This window comes from Mesoplodon mirus (assembly GCF_964341445.2).
Source record: "Mesoplodon mirus genome assembly, chromosome: 20".
Taxonomy (NCBI): Eukaryota; Metazoa; Chordata; class Mammalia; order Artiodactyla; family Ziphiidae; genus Mesoplodon; species Mesoplodon mirus.
The window spans coordinates 11,707,555-11,726,566 of NC_138996.1; the positions used below are offsets into that span (position 1 = coordinate 11,707,555).

At 40.1% G+C, this 19,012-nt stretch overlaps 1 protein-coding gene across 2 annotated transcripts in view; it reads left to right on the forward strand.

The window, feature by feature from the left end:
- The first annotated feature begins 5,939 nt into the window (after positions 1–5,939).
- The window catches only part of NSD3 (nuclear receptor binding SET domain protein 3), a 107,137-nt gene continuing 94,064 nt past the window's right edge, over positions 5,940–19,012 (forward strand). Inside the window, exon 1 of one of the 2 annotated variants that reach the window (XM_082608517.1) lies at positions 5,940–6,413. The gene's annotated coding sequence lies outside the window, so the exon portion shown is untranslated. The remainder of the gene's footprint in view (positions 6,414–19,012) is intronic. The other variant, XM_082608516.1, reaches the window with a different exon arrangement.

A 19,012-nucleotide genomic window follows, 5' to 3' on the forward strand; every position in this document is an offset into this window, starting at 1 on the left:
GTCAGCTTCCTAAAAACCAACAAAATTAAAACCAACAAAGCTTTAATTGTGTACTAAGCCTATCCTTTTACATGTATCTTTTCCAACTAGAAGAATAAAGTTTATATAAATATTGGGGGGTGGAATTCCAAGGCTTGCCTTGCTCGGGCAATAGCTAAGGCTGTTTTATAACTGTAGAAGGCCATATTTGTGTTTGTCTCAACAAGTCAACATAGGGACCTAGACAGAAGGAGTAAGTAAACAATTCAGTACTTTAAAGACACATCAGGGCTTCCCTGGTGGTGCAGTGGTTAAGAATCCGCCTGCCAGTGCAGGGTACACGGGTTCGAGCCCTGGTCAGGGAAGATCCCACATGCCGCAGAACAGCTAAGACCGTGCACCACAACTACTAAGCCCGCGTGCCACATCTACTGAAGCCCGCGCGCCTAGAGCCCATGCTCCGCAACAAGAGAAGCCACTGCAATGAGAAGCCCGCACACTGCAACAAAGAGTAGCCCCGGCTCGCGGCAACCATAGAAAGCCACCAGGCAGCAAGGAAGACCCAATGCAGCCACAGGAAAAAGAAAAAAATCAATTATACAGATATCAGGATTTAAGTGTTTTTAACTATTGCAAGGGTAGAAATTTTGCATATTCTATTCAAGGTGTAAAATTTCCTTCAAGTGCATTTCCAACAATCACGAATAATATTTTCTTAGCCCTGGATTTGAGAATGGTTATTTGAGACCCCAACAAGGAGAAATGATCTCGAATACGATGATGGTCATGATGGTGATATGGTCTTCAAAGACATTTTGATTTCTGGTCAACAGTACTGAGTAATTTACTTGAACGGTTGCCAAGTAGTTAAGAAATCAAGACAAACTTATTTGTAGCCTAAAATTACAGGTAGACAGTAAATATTCTGGATTTGTTTTCAATTAGCTTTTTTCCATACTTGGAAAAGCTGCTGCCAACAGCTTTTGGCAGCAGCTTTAAAGATTGAAAGTACTCACTCAGCAATGAAAATATGCATGGCACCTACTAATAATTCAAGTGGAGGTAAACGGGTTTCCTATGCTAGTGATCCTCCAAAGAGCCCAAACTGAGCTTTAAAACTTTAAATAAGCTTTACCAAAATTTTTCTGCATCCTACGGCGCTCTTCAGCCAACGGCATCAAGAGCCTTATTATCTCGCAGTGTCAACTCTGCTTTCCTGAAGCTGGGAAAGGAGTAGCAATCCCTCCGGTATGGAAACCTCAACCACAGACCTGACATTTTGAGCAAGAATTCAAATGATACTTCGGAACATCTGCACCCAGACCAAGGGCGGGTGGTCCCCTGCTGGAGGAAGGCCAGACCCGATCGGGCAGTTAATCTGCTCTCGGGCCACGGGCACTCGCCGCCTGGACTGTGGGCAACCACTTCCCAGGAGTGCCCGGCCGTGACCGGGGCGGGGCGGAGCCAGGCGGCGAGCCCCGCCTGCGCTTATGCGCCGCCACGCCCGCTCGCCCGGGCCCCAGGCTCCCCTGGTTACCTTTGCTTTAGATTCTCGACGTCACGGGGGCAAAATGCGCTCTCGGCCTCCCCAGCCGGTGACTTTTGTGCGCGTTGTGTGTTGCTGGACTGTGTTTGCTGTGCTGGGGTCCCGGGGAGGGGGGCGGGGTCTTTGGGTTTTTTTTGGAGCGGGCGTGTTGCAGGCACGGGGACCAAGAGCCTTGGCGATCCAAGTTTATGGAAGGAAGGCGAGAAGAATCGGGACACAGGGCACGGAAAAGAAATGAGGAAGCCAAGCATGGAAAGAGGGGGGATGGAGGCTGAGCCCCAAAGTTGGGGTGCGGGCGGGGGGCCGAGGTCAGGGGCTGAGGAGAGCGCGGGGTGGGGCCTCTCCTGTCTGGAAATCTGGGCGCTGTTGGGAGGAGCAGGATGCGGAGGGAGCGGGCTCCGGAGGAAAACAGGCAGGCGCGGTCCACCAAGTAACAGCCTGAGGACTTGGCCCGCCCACCCCTACTTCCTACGGCAGGCTCACCGGAACTGCTGCCTCAGTCCTCCAGCGCCTTCCCAATTCCCCTCCTCCCACAGCTCCCCCAGCTAGAAGGGCCAGAAGCCAAGTCTCTATGGCTCCACCTCTTTCCTCAGCCATTACGTCACTCTGAGTGACGACACCACCCACCAATGAGCTCTCAGATTCTGGGGCGCTAAGGCGTCCCTCGCGATGGCAGCCCAGGGGGCGGCAAGGTCTGGTTCCCACTGGCGAAATGATTTCTCTACTGGGTTTAGTTTAAGGAGTGTCTATGCTGGGGGGCTCAATCCTGACGTTTTTCTGCCTGTTCACACTCTGTAGGCTGTGGATTCACCCCCTCCAAAAAAAACCCTTCCTTGAAGCTGGATTAAAGAAGCTCTTACCCTACCAGTCGCGTAATATGCCTGATAGTCGCCATGGTGACTATCTGGGAGTCACCAATTACATCACTTTGATATATTTCCCCCACCTTCCAACTCCGCAACTGCGGGCGGGGAAAGCAGTGAGGGGAGGGAGTGGCAGAAAGGGCGGGAATGGTGAGGAAAACATCCCCTCTCCTATATCCAGGGCCAAAAACTGGAATGCTATGAAATCTTCATATGGAAATCTGAATTCCACTAAATAAAATTGCTTTATAAATGTTCTCTTAACAGATATTGGTTATGTTCAGTAGTTTGTGTTTCTCAAATAACATTTAAAATGTATACTATAGTAGCTGTGCAATGACATTGGCACTGCAGGTTTGTGGGCACTTCAGTTCCGAGGATGGGGAACTGAGCCATCTTGGGGGAGTGAAAGATCTAAAAATGTACTCTATCCCCAGTTATCTCTACCCATCCATTTTATCTGGCTCTAGAAAGAAAACAAAATTTTGGTGGCTCTACTTTAACATGACAGGAAGGAATCGCTTTCACACGGAGAATACTTCTCTTAACATGTGACTGACCACAGGCCTTACTCATCTGGGCTCACATTTGTAAGAATAAAAGATGGCGGGTATAAAATTTCATTTTTTAAAAAAATGTAGACTGCTTTTAATCTACAAAGCATTTTTCAGCTAATAACCAAATGGATCCCCTGTTACATAGGCAAAACTTTTCAGTTTGGCCACTAGAGGGCCCTTTGTGCGTGTCTGATACCCAACTTTAGACCGAAAGGCTTCACTTCACGTTCTATGTTTACGAGAGTTAACAAAATCTACAAAGCTTTATAAAGTCTCTTTACCTTTCCTTCCCTGAAAATTCCCGATGGTAAATTTTGAATTCTAAAAGGCTAGGTAGGTATAATTTTCACATTAATTTCATAAATTAATCACTGCACTATCATGTTCATGTACTTTTCTGGAAAAGATCATAAAAGATGCAAAAATATTCTTCTCAGTTCCCTGGGAGACATTTTATGCCGGGAAGTATTCTTATTCATGCATTGTATTCATTTACAACCAGGCACAGTGAAAATCATTAAGTATTCATAAACCAGATGAACGATTCCAAGCCCAGTATTTGAAAGATGAGCTAGATCTTCTACCATGGCCATATGTCAGCAATCCCATTTTAAAAAGGGAAGGTTTAAGGATCTTTCTTATTGAAATCCATTGGTTCAAAACAATGTCTGCGTTCTCTTATCAGGCCTGGTGATTTTTTTGACTTTCAGGATAAGTGATTTATCATGTAATGAGTTTCTTAATATAATCTTCAGAAGACAAACAAAAATGTTTTTTTCTCCCTAGACTTGGCCCTGAGAATTGTGTTAGATTGCTTTCTTTTTAGAAAAAAAATTAAATTTTCTTTTCTTAAATTTATTTTTGGCTGCTTTGGGTCTTGTTTCTGCGCGCAGGCTTTCTCTAGTTGTGACGAGCAGGGGCTACTCTTCGTTGCGATGTACGGGCTTCTCACTGCGGTGGCTTCTCTTGTTGCAGAGCATGGGCTCTAGGCACGCAGGCTTCAGTAGTTGTGGCTCACGGGCTCTAGAGTGCAGGCTCAGTAGTTGTGGCGCATGGGCTTAGTTGCTCCGTGGCATGTGGGATCTTCCCTGGCCAGGGCTCAAACCTGCGTCCCCTGCATTGGCGGGCAGATTCTTAACCACTGCACCAACAGGAAAGTCCCAGATTGCTTTCTTAATGATCTGTTTGCTCACTTTCTATGAAGAATAGAAAACATGCTCTGAACCTCATAAGATGTTAGACGCTAAAAATGTAAATTATTATTTTAATGGCCATTTCCCTAAGTACGGCTCCAAATCTAACATTATTAACAATGTGTATGTTATGCAGGAAGAGACTATTCATTTACTTCACATAAGTTTAATTTTAAACTCTTGTCAATACAGGAAGGTGGGAAAGAAGGATGAAGATAGAAAGGATCATAGGAAAGGAAAAAAAAAAAAAAAAAAGACCCATTTAACCTCTCTTTCCAGGAGATAGAATCAAACATTTGAAATAAGCTCAGGTGGTGTGGCCCCCTTTGGCGAAGACATTTAAAACAAAAATGTGCTTTTACTGATTCCTTTAACTTTTGGTACCACAAGCATAGGAACCACACAAGCATAGATTTAGAAATAGTTAATGATTAACAGTAATGGGAATGCTTAATTCTGAATATCATCCTTAGCATTATTAACAGGGTTGTGGTTTTTTTTTTAAACGAATGCAAAATTAGAAATCATGAAAATAATTGGTCTGTAGGAATCTTTTAATTTCCTGTTTAAGTGGTATTTAAAGATAAAGGTAGCAGGGATTGCCCGTAACGGTACCAAATAGATCCAGCACCGTAACGTCGTTGGAGAGTCTAAGGTCTAGTGGTGATATGACTTTATTATTCTCAGAACGGAGTATGGGTTTCTTCATCTGGTCGCTGCCTGTGTTTCCTTTGTACTTTCATGTCTGTGCTACGACGTTCTAAGTCATTATCACCAGGCCCCAGGAAATATCACCAAATTGGCCCACTCCTGCAAGACGAGTTTACTGTGTCACGCACCTGGTACCTTCTATTGTTTCACATAAATTTCCTAGGATGGGGAGGGATATAGGGTTACAGAGAATCTTGACTCCCTCTTCTTCCTTTCATTCTTGCGTACGTGAGCTCTGTCTGGGACAAACGCCCTCATTCCTCAAAGCGCAGGTCTGGCCGCGAGCAGTGCAGGGCCCGGCACGTGACGGGCGGGGAGCCCGCCGGTCCCTCTGGGTTGGGGTGCGGGCGGCTCTGCCTTCCTTCCCCCCGTTACCCACAAGCCCCCGGGCCCGCGGGGCGAGAAGGAAGCAGGCGTGTGGGGCCCGGGGCCTGTCAGGGAGGCGTCCGAGGAGCCTGCCATCCGAGACTGTCCCCCAAGGCTCCGGTGTGAAATCGCTGCCACACGCAGAGCCCGGTGGGACAGGGAGCTCCTCTGTGACAGCTGTCGGGCGGGAGACAACCAGGGTGGCACAGAAATCGCTGTCCTCTTTCCCGCTCATCTTAACCGAGCGCCCGTTTGTAGGGGATTTCTAAGGTCTAGGGAGGGCATCGCAGTGTCACCCCGAGGAGTCCCATCTGGTGATTGACATGTGCTGTTAGAAGCATCAAAGAACACGCACGAGCACACTTTCGCCTCCCAGGCCCAATCTCTATCCTGCCTTCTAGTTTTGTTTTGTTTTTCACTCTCCTCCGCGTCGTGCTTTTCTGTCTCTCTGCCTTTATCGCCTGCGGTCTCACTTCTAGTCGAGACCCCGCCGGGCGCTGGCGATTCGGGCTCTCCCCCAGTCCCTCCTTTCCGCCCGCCGACTGGCCTCTTCCTCCTTTAGCCCACTGCGCCCGGAGCCCCGGACTGCATTTCCCGGCAGGCGCCGCGGCCAGCGGCCAATGAGCGGCTGAGGATTTGGCGGCGGCGGCGTCCCGAGAGTCGGGGTGGGGGGGGCTTTGTGCGCGGCGGCGGCGGCGGCGGCGGTGGCGGTGGCGGTGCCTGTGGCGGCGGGAGCGGGCGGCGGGAGCGGGCGGCGGCGGCGACCAAGACGGAGGCGGAGGCGGAGGGAGACTGTCCACTGGTCGCCGCGGAGAGGCGTGCGAGGCCAAGTCGAGCCCCGACGACGATCCTGCTGCCCCGGCCCGGCCGCCAGCCACGGGCTGGTCTCTGGCAGCTGCAGCTGCGCGGCGACCCCCATCCCTCCTGCTCCGCTGCCCACCCCACCGCCCGCAGTCTTCCTCCTCTTGCTGCGCGCCCGGCCCGGCCTGGCCGTGGCCCTCCTCGGTGCCGGCCGCCATGGCAGAGGCGTCCGGCGCGGGGGAAATCTAGCCCGGGGATTTCATGCGGCCTAGCTTGGTTCCGCCTCCTCCCCCCGCGGCCCCGGCGGCTGCCTGCACCCCAGCCCTACTCCGGGCCTCCGTGTGTCTCCTGTGATCGTACTGACACGGCCGGGGGGTTAGAATGGAACAAAGTGAAGGTAAAGTGAATGCGTGTGTGTGTGTGTGTGTTTGTGTGCACGCGCGCTGGAAGGAAGCGCTGAGGTGGGGACGGCGAGGAGGGGGCGACCTAGGGATGGGACCCGGCTAGGGAGAGAGACCTTAGCAGGGATGGGAGGACTAGCGGGTGGCCTGAAAGGGTTCGAGGGGAGTCTAGAAGGATGGAGCAAGGCGGGGGATGTGGAGGGGATTGGGAGGTGGGGCAGGAGAGGTAGGATTGGGATGAGGGATGGAGTGGCGCTAAGCTGGGAATTGGGAGTAGAGGTGGGATGGGGGCGGGGATAAAGATGGAACGGGGGAGGGGCAGGGGGAGAGGAGAAGAGTTAGGTTTGGAGATTAGAGACCTGGGCGGACAGAGAAGTAGGCAGGTTTGGGGGTGGAGTATGGGAACTAGGAGAGTCTGGAGGAAGGAGAAAGAATTAGGTGGAGAGATGGGGCCTCAAGGGAGACACGAGGGAATGGAAGTGGAGGAAAAGGTGGATTAGGAAAAAGGGATGAGAAATGCTTGAGACAGGATGCAATAGGAAGATAGGAAATAGACTCAGGAACTGGGAGACCCAGGATTGGGCTCGGGAAGGAAATTAACTGAATGTTGAGAAGGATGAGAACTATGGACCAAGCGTCACAGGGTGGGAGGAAAAGAAGGAGAAGGGGGTTGTTAAAGTGTTAGGAAGGGAAAGCCTTTTGTTCCTATATTTGTGTGTATTCTGTGCCTTTTCTTTCAAGGCTAGATAATGGAGAAGCTAGTGGTTATGGTGTTGTGAAATGGGGAGGTGTGGGTTTTACTGCTTTGAGGTGCTTTGAGGGAGGAGGAGGTGTGTTCGTGTCATGGTAGCAAGACAGAGAGAGACATGGCCATAATTTGATGGTTTTGGTGAGGGAGTGAAGACTATTCAGATTTAAAGGGGGCAGGGGCAGCCATGTTTGCTGCCAGGCACTGCAGTGTAAATAAATTCCTTCTTCTCTCCGACATCAGTATGAATCTGGAAGGGGCCAGTTCAGATTGTTAACCCCCTTTCTTTCTATTCATGAACTCTTCCCATACATCTTGGGGTCATTTAAAATTATTCATAACCACCAAAGGAGGTAGTAATGTTTTCCATTTTGTGTGTTTTGCTGCCCCCCCCCTTTCCCTTTTCCTTCTGGCTGCGAACAAGGCATGCTAATGAACTGCGGTGTAAAATTTAACCCCTTTAATAAAGTTAAAACTATATTTTTTACTAGCTGAAGGAATCCTTACTACTCTTATTTCAAACATGATCATGAAAAGGCTTTTAAATATTGAAAATTCATTTGTTTCAGAAGCCTCAGAAGCAGTCAACATGTTTTCTGCAATTCTTTAAGTAAACAAGGAAATTGCCTCGGTTATTTCACTTGGGCTTGTGCTCTCGGCAAAGCACTGTGTGAGGGGAGAGGAGGGGTAGGAAGGTCTGCTGTGGTACCTTATCTGCTTGCTGTAGTTTGCGTGTTGGAAAATTAGAAATGTGTGTATTTTAAAATGGTGTTTCTGATGGCTCTTGCTTATAGGTGATGGGTGTGTTAAGAAGTGTTTTCTTTTTTAAAATAAACTCTCTTCCATCCTTTCTCTTTGCTTTCATACAATTGCCCAGTACACTCTCCAGATGTCAGTTCAGCACAGTGCAATGATCTATGAAGCAGGCATGCAGAGCTCAGAGCGTCATTCAGGTGCCAGGATTTTTTGGTGGGAACTTCAGGTCACTCTCAGGAAAGCTACAGTAACTCTCAAATGTGTTCAAGTGTATCTACTTATGTGATTTGAAATAGTTACTATTCTAAAGCTTTAAATACTAACAAACTTACAGTAGCTGAACTAAGTGGAGCCTATTTTATTTTCATATTGAAAAGGATTAAATGTGTGTGACCTTTTGTTTTTGTTTTATCATTGTAATTGGGAGAATCCAAACTTTAATCCGTCATATTGGTGTTGAAACTGTTCTCTAATACCAGGAAGGCCTGTTAAAACTGTAATATGATGGACTCAAACCAGTTGTGCTACATATTGATTTAATCTATAATAATTCCTCATCCTTTCAAGTTGTTATATAGAATTTTAGGATGTGTTCTTGGTCTGTTGAAAAAATTAAATTGAATATTGTTAGAATGTTACTTTGGGAGATACTCTATACTTTTAGTATAGAGGTCAGATTTACAACTTATTTTGATTTGATAATATTCAGCCTGAATTTTTAAAAATCTTATGAGAAAAAGTTCCACTCAAAAAATCCATTCAGTATGCTTTTTTGGAATTTCTTTTTATGGAGATTTCATTTTTATATCTCTCACTTGATTGACGTGTTATTTGTAATTAATTTGTGAATGAACCATCAGTGCCATAAATTTTTAGGAAAATGAGAAAGTGTTGTATATTAAAATAAGAAGAGACTCTTGGAAGCTTGAATTACTTAAAAAAAAAAAAAAAGGTTTATTCCTAGATATTCAGCATTTTGTAAAGATAAAGGTCGCCTGCCCAGCTGTCATGAGTATTCTGGCTCCTGGCTAGGTATCCACATGTAATGAAGAAGGCTACTCTAGTTAGTTGACACTTAATTAAAACCCAGACTGTGCTCTGATTACCATGTCCCTCATCAGCTCACCTACTACCTGTGATAGCTTTTTTTTTTTTTAACTTTAAATTAATAGATATGCCCTTTCTTATACTGATCAGATTGAATGAGTTTGGGGTAAAGGAAATTGGTTGCCTTTGAGATTGGTCATCCTTGAATGAATTGTCAATGTCTTTAGTCAGTTGTCTGATTCTCAAAGACACTCCATTTCTGGAATTTATAATAATATTTATAATAAGCCTAGTAATGGCTACCAATAGCCGTTGTCCTCTAACAATGTGCTGTGCTAAATGTCTCATATGGATGATTTCCTTTCATCCTCCCAACAGTTGTGGGAGGGTTAGTACTGTTAACTCCTGTTTTACAGATGGAGAGATTGAGGTTAAACACCTTAATAACACACAGATGGTAAACAGCAAAGCCAGTATACGAACCCAGGTCTTTTCTAACTATAAAACCCGATCAGCAGACCTTTACTTTTATTTTCTTGTAAAGATTCATAAAAATAATACACGTCCATTATTTAAATTTTTTTGAAATATTATAAAAGACTATAAGTGGTTTAAAGAAAAGTTAACACTCTGTTCTCCACGAACAACCATTTTGAAGTTTCTTGGGTGTCCTCCTAGAAAATTTCTGTACATACGTACGTACATCTGTCTTAAAATACATACAAATTCTATCACACTGTTTGCATTTTGCTATTTTGTTTTAGTAGGCTACCTGGGACATCCTTTCAAACAAGCACATATGGACCTACAGCTTTCTTTTTTTTAAGGGTCGTATAGTATTCCATTGTTTGAAATATTGATTAATATTAAGTTGTTAACAAGTTTTTGCTACTACAAGTAATATAGCAGGTCCTGAATTAAGTTCCTAACAGCCTATTTAAATAGAAGAGATATAGTCCAACTACTTTATTTTACAAGAGAAATTACTGAGACCAGAGAAGTTAAGTCCAAGGCTTTGGTGAAAAAACCTGTCACTTGACTCTTTATACCACACCACATTACTTCATTATTGTGGAAGTATTTGTGCATTCTGTGAAAGCTCAAGGTGAGAGGGAATACTCAAGGTTAGGCATGGTTAGTATAATGAGCACAAGGGGATTAAGTTGCGGTGAGGTAAAGGCTCTTGCTTCTCTTTTTCCATACTTTGTTCACGATGTTGTACATATAGCATTTATACAAAATATTTTTACATGCATAAATGAGTCTTGTCCAGGTATCTTGAAGTTTGTATTTTGGGTAATGAAGTGGTCTTGGCAGAATTATCAATGAAATAAAAAAATAAGAGGTCTGTCATGGTCCTGGAAAAGAACTTGGAAAGAATACCTAATTGAAAACAAGTTTTAAAAAAATCTTAGGCATCACTGATTATTTTTAATTATTTTTTACTATCAAGGAGAAAATTCGTAACCATGGATACTTATTCATTGAATTCCTTTAAAACAAAAAGTCTGTTTTAGACACTTAAAAAATTAAAATCATTAAAGCTTTAAAAAGGTTTAGAATTTGGTATCTATCCATAAAATCTATTTTGGTGTATTGCTGTTTTTAGTTTTACTAAAAAAAAAATAGGAGTCTATTATTTTTTGAAAGAGCAACTAAGATGATTTATTCATGTGTTAATGTCCAGCATTTGAGTTTTTAAATGAATGGTGAGCTTTATTTCTGCAGGCTAATCTTTTAATAAATATAAATAAAGATAAATTTAAGAAACTGATTATGCTGCGACTACCTAACACATTTTTAAAAGAGGTTTCTCGTTTTGTTTTTATTGTTGACCTTACTAAATACTTTTAAACACTTCTGTATTATGTTGTGCTAGTACAGGGTGGCATGAAAAGAAGGAAAAAGGCATATTTAAAATTTTGTGATTTAGACAATGTTCAGTTTTTACTAGATGGATGTGTTTTGTTACTTCTAAAGTACATCTGCTTATTGATAAAATTTTGCATTTGAAAAGCTCTTTGATGAATGATTCTTGGCTTATTCTTAAATTTTAGATGTGAATCTGTGTTATCATTGACTGATCTACAATGAGAACTCTTTTTTCTACTATGTTCCCTCTTTCATCTAGATTTACAACTGTATTGAGGAGAGAGTGAATAGGAAAATTTTAAAAATTTATATTCATCTGGCTTCCATTTTAACCATATACATATATGAATATTATTATCTAATAATACTTTGTTTTACGTGATATCTTCTGAGATGCTTGATAGAATTCCAGCACAATAACTTCTCTGTGTGTGTGTGTGTGTGTGAAGTGAAGTTGGAAAGCACAAGAATTATTTAACTCAATTTAAATAAGTAGGTATTTTAAATTTAGGAAATGTGTGGCTTCCTGGGATTTTGTGGGTAAAATAAAATTTAGTTCATCAAATTGATTTGAGATTCAAAAGATTAGGAAGTCTCATGTAGAGGCTTGCCTACTGGCATTTTGGCTGTAGCCAAGATGGTATTGTGTCTAGTGAGTCTTGTGTTACTCACATCTCTTAGCTGTGGAGTCTTAAGAAAGCTGTACATAAAAAACAAACAAGCAAAGACTTTTAAAGTGCATTTTAAAGACTTTTGTAAAACATGACATATAAAGATAAAAGCATAAAACCTAAATGTACAGTATAAACAAATAATTAGAAAACAAACATCATGTAGTCACCACCCAGGTAATATGCCCTGTAAGAAAAGCTGCAGAGACAGTCTCATTGCTTTAAGTGGTATTGTCTTGGTGGTAGTTGGACTTGAGGGATAACACTGTGCTGAAAAGAAAGCTGAAAAATTAATAACCATGAGGAGTCAGCACAGGTAAAAACTGAATCACCAGTTTTTATTTGTTGTTATCAAAAGGGTTATCTAGACAATTAAAAAAAGTTTCCTAACATTTAGTGTAGTCATTTAGTCATTTGAAATCTTGGTGCTTCTGAATGTGAAACAAAAAATAATGCTGAATCCTACAAGAATCATGCCATGTTGCATAAAGCTGTTTCTTCAGAGTTCATCTCTGATGCAGCTTTTGGTAGGATTCAGTGCCTACTGGTTTTAGATTTACGTGCAGACTCTAACCATGGCTTTTGCTTAGGAAATGTCAGGTTTGCCTGTATCAGTGATATCCTAACTTAAGTATCTTATTTACAAAACCTAGTTCGACTCTCTTGCTTTCACATTAATGTAACCATTAGAAAAAGTATTAACCTGAACAGTGACAATCCGTGTTGGCTCTTCCATCCTTGGTGCCTCTTGATGCTTACCTTGTCTGCATCTTGGCTGGGTGAACCAGATTTCTTTTTTAACTGGAGAAACCTACTTTAGTGTGCCTCCCTCACTTTCTAGACATATTTTTTTATATGTATGGAAAGGTTAAATGTTGACTTTGGAGGATTTTGATAGCAGAAAACAGTTGAATTTTTGTGAGTATTTTTTTTAAAATTTTATTATTTATTTATTTGTTCATTTTTGGCTGCGTTGGGTCTTCATTGCTGCGCGCGGGCTTTCTCTTGCTGTGGCGAGCGGGGGCTACTCTTCATTGCGGTGCACGGGCTTCTCAATTGCGGTGGCTTCTCTTGTTGCGGAGCACGGGCTCTAGGCGCACGGGCTTCAGTAGTTGTGGCGCACGGCCTCAGTAGTTGTGGCTCGCAGGCTCTAGAGCGCAGGCTCAGTAGTTGTGGCGCATGGGCTTAGTTGCTCCGTGGCATGTGGGATCTTCCCAGACCAGGGCTCGAACCCGTGTCCCCTGCATTGGCAGGCAGATTCTTAACCGCCACCAGGGAAGTCCCAAAGTTGAATTTTTTTTCCCCTCTGACTACCTGATGAATACAGACTATTTGCATAAAACTCTGCAACGTGGACTTTAAGAAGGACATTTTTATAACACATCTGCATACATAAACTAAAGCCTTTATTTGGCTATTATAATTTTGTTACTTAAGCTGTCTGTGTTTTTCTTGATCTCTGCCGGATCTAAATACATTGCAATATGGTATTTCATATTTGATTGTGGTGAGAAACTTCATGCTATGCTTCACCTAAAATTCCAATAGAATGTTGTTCTTTTTTATTCTGAGTGAAGGTTAAATACATCCCTTGCTATTTTTTTCTCCTGCAAGGATGAGAAATAATTATTTTAAATCTTGAAATGACTGTATATGTTGAGTTTTCCTACATGTGGAAACACACATAATTTAATATAATAGTTTTTTAAACCTAAAGTAGGTAATTTGGCTTTGTATATGAAGTAGGGTTAATATACTTTTGGTCATCTCATGCTTCCTGTGTTGTTTTCTCCTGTACAATTTAGCCTTGATCATTAGAATTTATTTTATTGTGTCATAGAATTAGGGTGTTGAGGTTAAGGTCTTAATTAAGGTATTACATCCATATGCATATAGGTCCACACACACAGTACCCCTAAGAAATGCTGATAGCCCTGTTAGGTTTTTTTTTTTATAGAATCTTTTTTTTAAATTTAATTTATTTTTATGCAGCAGGTTCTTATTAGTTATCTCTTTCATACATATTAGTGTATACATGTCATTCCCAATCTCCCAATTCATCCCACCACCACCACTACCCCCAGACCTGTTAGTTTTTCATTTTTAATGGAAAATTTGTACTTTCCAAAGTGGCTGGTAGTTTTAAAATAACATTTATTATGTTTAAGTTATGAAAGGGTTGTTTATTGTAGAGAAATTGAAAACCAGTGAGATATAAAGAAGGTTAAAATCACCTGAAATCCTACCAACTGGAAACGACTACAGTTAACATTTTGTTCTGTATCTTTCCAGTGTTTTTCTTATGCATACCTGTATTTTTTTTTTTTACAAATTGGAATAGTATATAATATTATTTTATAACCTGATTTATTGTGAAATAAATTGTTTTGAGAGTGTGATTTTTAAACTGATATATAATTTCATTGTATGGTTGTGCCATATCTATTTACCATTATTCTGTTGATGGTGTTTTAGGCAGTTTGCAATTTTTAGATAAAATTTGATGAACATTCTTACATATTTAAAAAATTGTATGACTGTAATGATTTGATTACAATAAATTCCTAAAAGTAGAATTACTTAACAGGTCTGAACAATACAGAAGTTTTTGACACATATTTCCAATAGTTTTTCCAGAAAGGTTTTTTTAATAACAGTTTTGTTGAGAAATAATTCACATACCATACAAGTTACCCATTTAAAATGTACAATGCAGTGGTTTTCAGTATATTCATAGAATTGTGCACCATCACCACAGTCGATTTTAGAACATTTCCAGCAAGATTTGAACCAATTTAAACTCCTAGCAATATCAGAAAGGCTTTGTTTTTAAAAACTGCATTTATTTGTGGTTTTTAAAGTGTAGTACAGGTATACAAGAATGCAGCAGCTTGTGTGATACATTTTTTCTTTATAATTCCTATCACTTATTTTGAAAAATTTTATTTCCAGCCTTATTGAGTTGTAATTGATGATATATACTTTACATCGATTTATGGAGTGAGATTTTAAAAGTCATCTATGAAGACAAGATGCTCATATTCCTGTGTTAAGAAAACATGACATAAAGTTTAAGCTTATAAAACAAAGTATGCGGTAGTTTTTTTGAATTATAAAATCATCTTTCCATTCAGTCACGATGCCTTTATTGAGAAAGCGTTGTATGTGGTTTAAAATACCTTTCTTTTCATTCAAATTTTATTCAGAAACACCTTATTTTAGGAAATGTCTATGGAAAGTATGCTATACCTATATAGTTAACTATAGCAAACTTATTGTATAAAATGTATGGCTTGCTTTTTATTGAGAGGTTTGCTTTGCTCTAACTGACCTTCACCCTGAAAGTTGTTCTGTTTGCTTTAAGCCATTTAACAAAACTTTTTTTTTTTTTTTTTTTTAACTTGATGGGCTGTGGAGTGTAGGGCAAGTGTCAGGGAGACCTGAGTTCTTATTCCCGCCATACCTCTACCACTGGGGCTCAGTGTTCTTACCTCTGAATCGGAGATGAAAATGACTACTTTTTGCAATTATAGGGGTCTAAACTAGAAATGCTAGAGTGTGCCTAGAACTGGACCAGGCATATAGCTGATAATAAATGACTTTTTAAAAATATAAGAATAATAGCATATGCAAAATGAGCTAGTCTTTAGTCGAATGTTTCATCGATGAAGATGTGAACTCAGTTGGCCTAAACTCACTTTTGTAGAAGTTAAAAGTTGAATGTTAGTGCTTGAGCAGAATCTTTGCATGGGTTATATGGGTGTTTCTCAGTTGGTAAAGAGAATTCATGCTGTTACAAGTAGGAACATGAAGTTAACTTTCCAGTCCAAATTTACTTCCACTGTTGTTATTACAAAAGCACGATGGCTATAGCTTCACCAACACTTCATGTTCTGATTAAGCAAATGGGTGATAATGTAAAATTTGAATATATGGTATGAAGTTCCTTATGTTCTTTTATTGTTTATTTTAAAAATGAAATGTTGAATATAATTGAACATAAAATACTAAAGTGATAAACCTGATGAACCAAAAAAAAAAAAAAGAAAAGAGAAGAAAAACCCCTGGTCTTTATAGGAAAAATAAACTTAGTAAATTATCATTTTAGATATTATGATAAATTAATTGCTTAGTACTTTAAAAACTACATTATCATTTCTGTGATACCTTGCCTTGATATGGTAAAAGAAAGTAAAATTTGAACAATCTCAAACCTGTTTTCTGTAATTTAAAAATTTGTTAGGGAAAGAGGAAGGAAAATATGTGGATGAACTTGTTAGTTTACTAGATTTCATAGTGAATGGAACAATATGACTGATATAAGTTACTTATTTTGTCATAAATTTCACTGTGAGCCAGTCCCTTGATGTAGGGGATTGGAAAATAATTTAATGTGAATTTTCTTCCAGTCATAATACCATGTCTGTTGTTGCCGGGTGTGGTCAAGAACAAAGTGAAGACTTGGAGGTTAAACCAAATAGATAAGGGAAATTGCGTGTTTTATTAGTAAGTTTTGTATTGGTACAAGGCAGTTCAATAAGTAATGTGGTTTAGTCAGGAAAAAAGAGAACTACAAAGCAACCTAAAATGTTGTGTAACTTAATAGAATCATAGTCAAGTGAAAATTGTGTGACTGTATTTAGTGACAGGGGATTTTTGGTGTTTAATTGTGTTTCATTTCACATAGGTCACTCCCTTATACAGGATATTTTCATGTCCTTGACCATCATCTTTCTCTTAACACAATTTTAGTGGAAAATTATTAAGTGAAAATTTCAGAATATATTTGGGGTGATGATACTAGAGTTAAACAGATTATGGAGTAGTACCGTTACGTTTTAAAAATAGTATTACTCTATTACTAGTGGTATAAACTAAGGAAAATTAAAAACAAAAATGATAAGAAAAGGTGCTACTTCTCTAATACACCTTGATTACTTAGAGAATTTTGTAGAAAGAAATATGGTGGTCATACTTTACCCCCTAAAATCTTATTTATGTAAATAGGTGTTGGTTGTGAATTTCATATGATTGTTTGCTATTGCAAATAACGAACATCTTTAAATAATGTTAATAGGGTAGGTAAGACATTAAAGTTAATTTTTAAAATCGCATATGTTCTTGTCAGAATGCAAATCCAACCCCTACATTTATGTACTGGTGACTAGGAGGAATCACAGCTCATTTTCCCATTGTTTGGGGTCATTTCAGGTGATCGGATCACCTGGTTTAACCTCTATTATGGGCTATAAACAGAAGCCCAAATACGTCGATCTCTTCAGAGAGGTAGACTCACAGCTAAAACTCAAGACTCATGACTGCAAGACCAATGTCAGAGTGCATTTTTCCTTGTCCCCGATTTATCTTACTCTTATTTTATTCTTGCATGTGTGTCTGCTAAATTTCCTCATATGTGATTTCTGTCTAGTTATACGGTACTATTCACCAATTTCTTTTAAAAGTTTACAATTAACCTTATTTTTATAAGCTTTTTTAGGATGTTTTTGTTTGGGTCAAATTTGAGAAAGGATTTAGGATTGGGACTTTAAAATCTCATTTTTCCAAATGCTTACTGTCTTAGAAAATGAATAAATCCATTCACAGGAAACAACTTAGTAATAGTTATTTGACTATTATTTTAAAATATACAAATTTTAAATATTTTTAAAATTAAAAATTTTTTGAAATATAAAAGTATTTTTAAAAACTCTTAATCAGTGCAATTATTAACAGACTATGTACTGCTGACCAACAAAATGATTTCATTTCAGTAGTATTTTAGAGTAGTTATGGTTAAATAATATGGAAATCTTAAACTTTTTATATTACTCGGAATACTTGACTATTATTTAAATCTTTTTACTATAACCTCAGAAGCCTCTGAAAGAAAGAGAACTTGAAATAAAAGATATGTCTGATGATCACCTCTTCACGTGTCTTCCTCTAATCTTTCTATATGATTAGTTCCTGGTTTGGATTCCATTAGTCCTTTTTATAACAATCCAGACCCCCAGTCACTGTGTCCTATTATCCTGTTTTATAGTAGCTTATCATTTTCTGAAATTTTCATGTTTCTTTAAACTCTATGAGATCAGAATCATATTTCCTTTGATTTCCCAGGATCTAGGGCCTGGTACATAGTTGGTGTTCAGTAATGAACCGTGTCACAAACAAAACAAAAAAAGGACTTTGTGAGGAATTAGATATATATCTGGAATAACAAACCACTTAGAGTCTGAGAATAGGCAAGGTGAGGCCCAACTTTTGATTATCTTGGTGGTGTTGATATGGGTAGTTTACGGTGATTAGTTTAGAATGAGTCTGTATAGAAACATTTCTGTGGGAACTCTTACTTTAAAAATAGACAAACTTTTGTCCAGGCATGTACATATGTACTAAATAAATCCTCTCCACATAAAACATCATAGAGTTGGGGCCTCCCTGGTGGCACAGTGGTTAAGAATCCACCTGCCAATGCAGGGGACACGGGTTCGAGCCCTGGTCCGGGAAGATCCCACATGCCATGGAGCAACTAAGCCCATGCGCCACAACTACTGAGCCTGCGCTCTAGAGTTCGCGATCCACAACTGCTGAGCTCACGTGCCACAACTACCGAAGCCCACGTGACTAGAGCCCATGTTCTGCAACAAGAGAAGCCACCGCAATGAGAAGCCTGCGCACTGCAGAGTAGCCCCCGCTCGCCACAACTAGAGAAAGCCTGCGCGCAGCAACAAAGACCCAACGCAGCGAAAAATAAATAAATAAATTTATTTTAAAAATCATAGAGTTGACAAAATGGAAAAACAAGTGAGAAAATATTGCCATCATCGGTTTTTGAGTATTCAGCCTCATTTCGTAACCTTTTAGAGATTAAGGGATTTACTTGAAGTCATTTATTTGTATGCCATTGGTCAGAACAGAGAGAACTGCCAAATCCTAGTTTTCCAGTGTGTTGTTTTTACTTATCATCTATGAATGGACATCACTGTGTAGCAGACATAGGCACTTTACCTGATAAAAGCGGTATTTAACTGATAGTGGTTTGAGTTATCTGTGAGTAGTAAGAGGTCAAATGTTCTCATACAGTAAATTAGGTCATTTAATTTCTGATCTTTAAATGCCAACATGATAAGTGTGGAAAGGGTTTTATTTTTACTCATGTATTCCTATACATAGTCTTAAATAGTTAATGTTTTGAGATATGAATCAGCCTTTTTATTTAGGGAACTTATACATTATTCACCTTTACAAAATAAACTTCCAGTTAGAGGTTATTCATTATAAAAAATGTTGACTCAGTAGAGTTCTTTGGGATGGCTGCAAGGGGCTTTTCTTTATTAACTGTGGCTATTATATGTTTAAATTAACAGACTTTAAAAAGTGGTTCTTAACCATAGTGCTGTCTTTACTACTGCGAGTTTTCTCCACACCCACCACATATTTTTGTGAAAATCAGCCACAGAATCCAGTGTGGCCCAGAGATTTTAGTTGTCAGAAATGG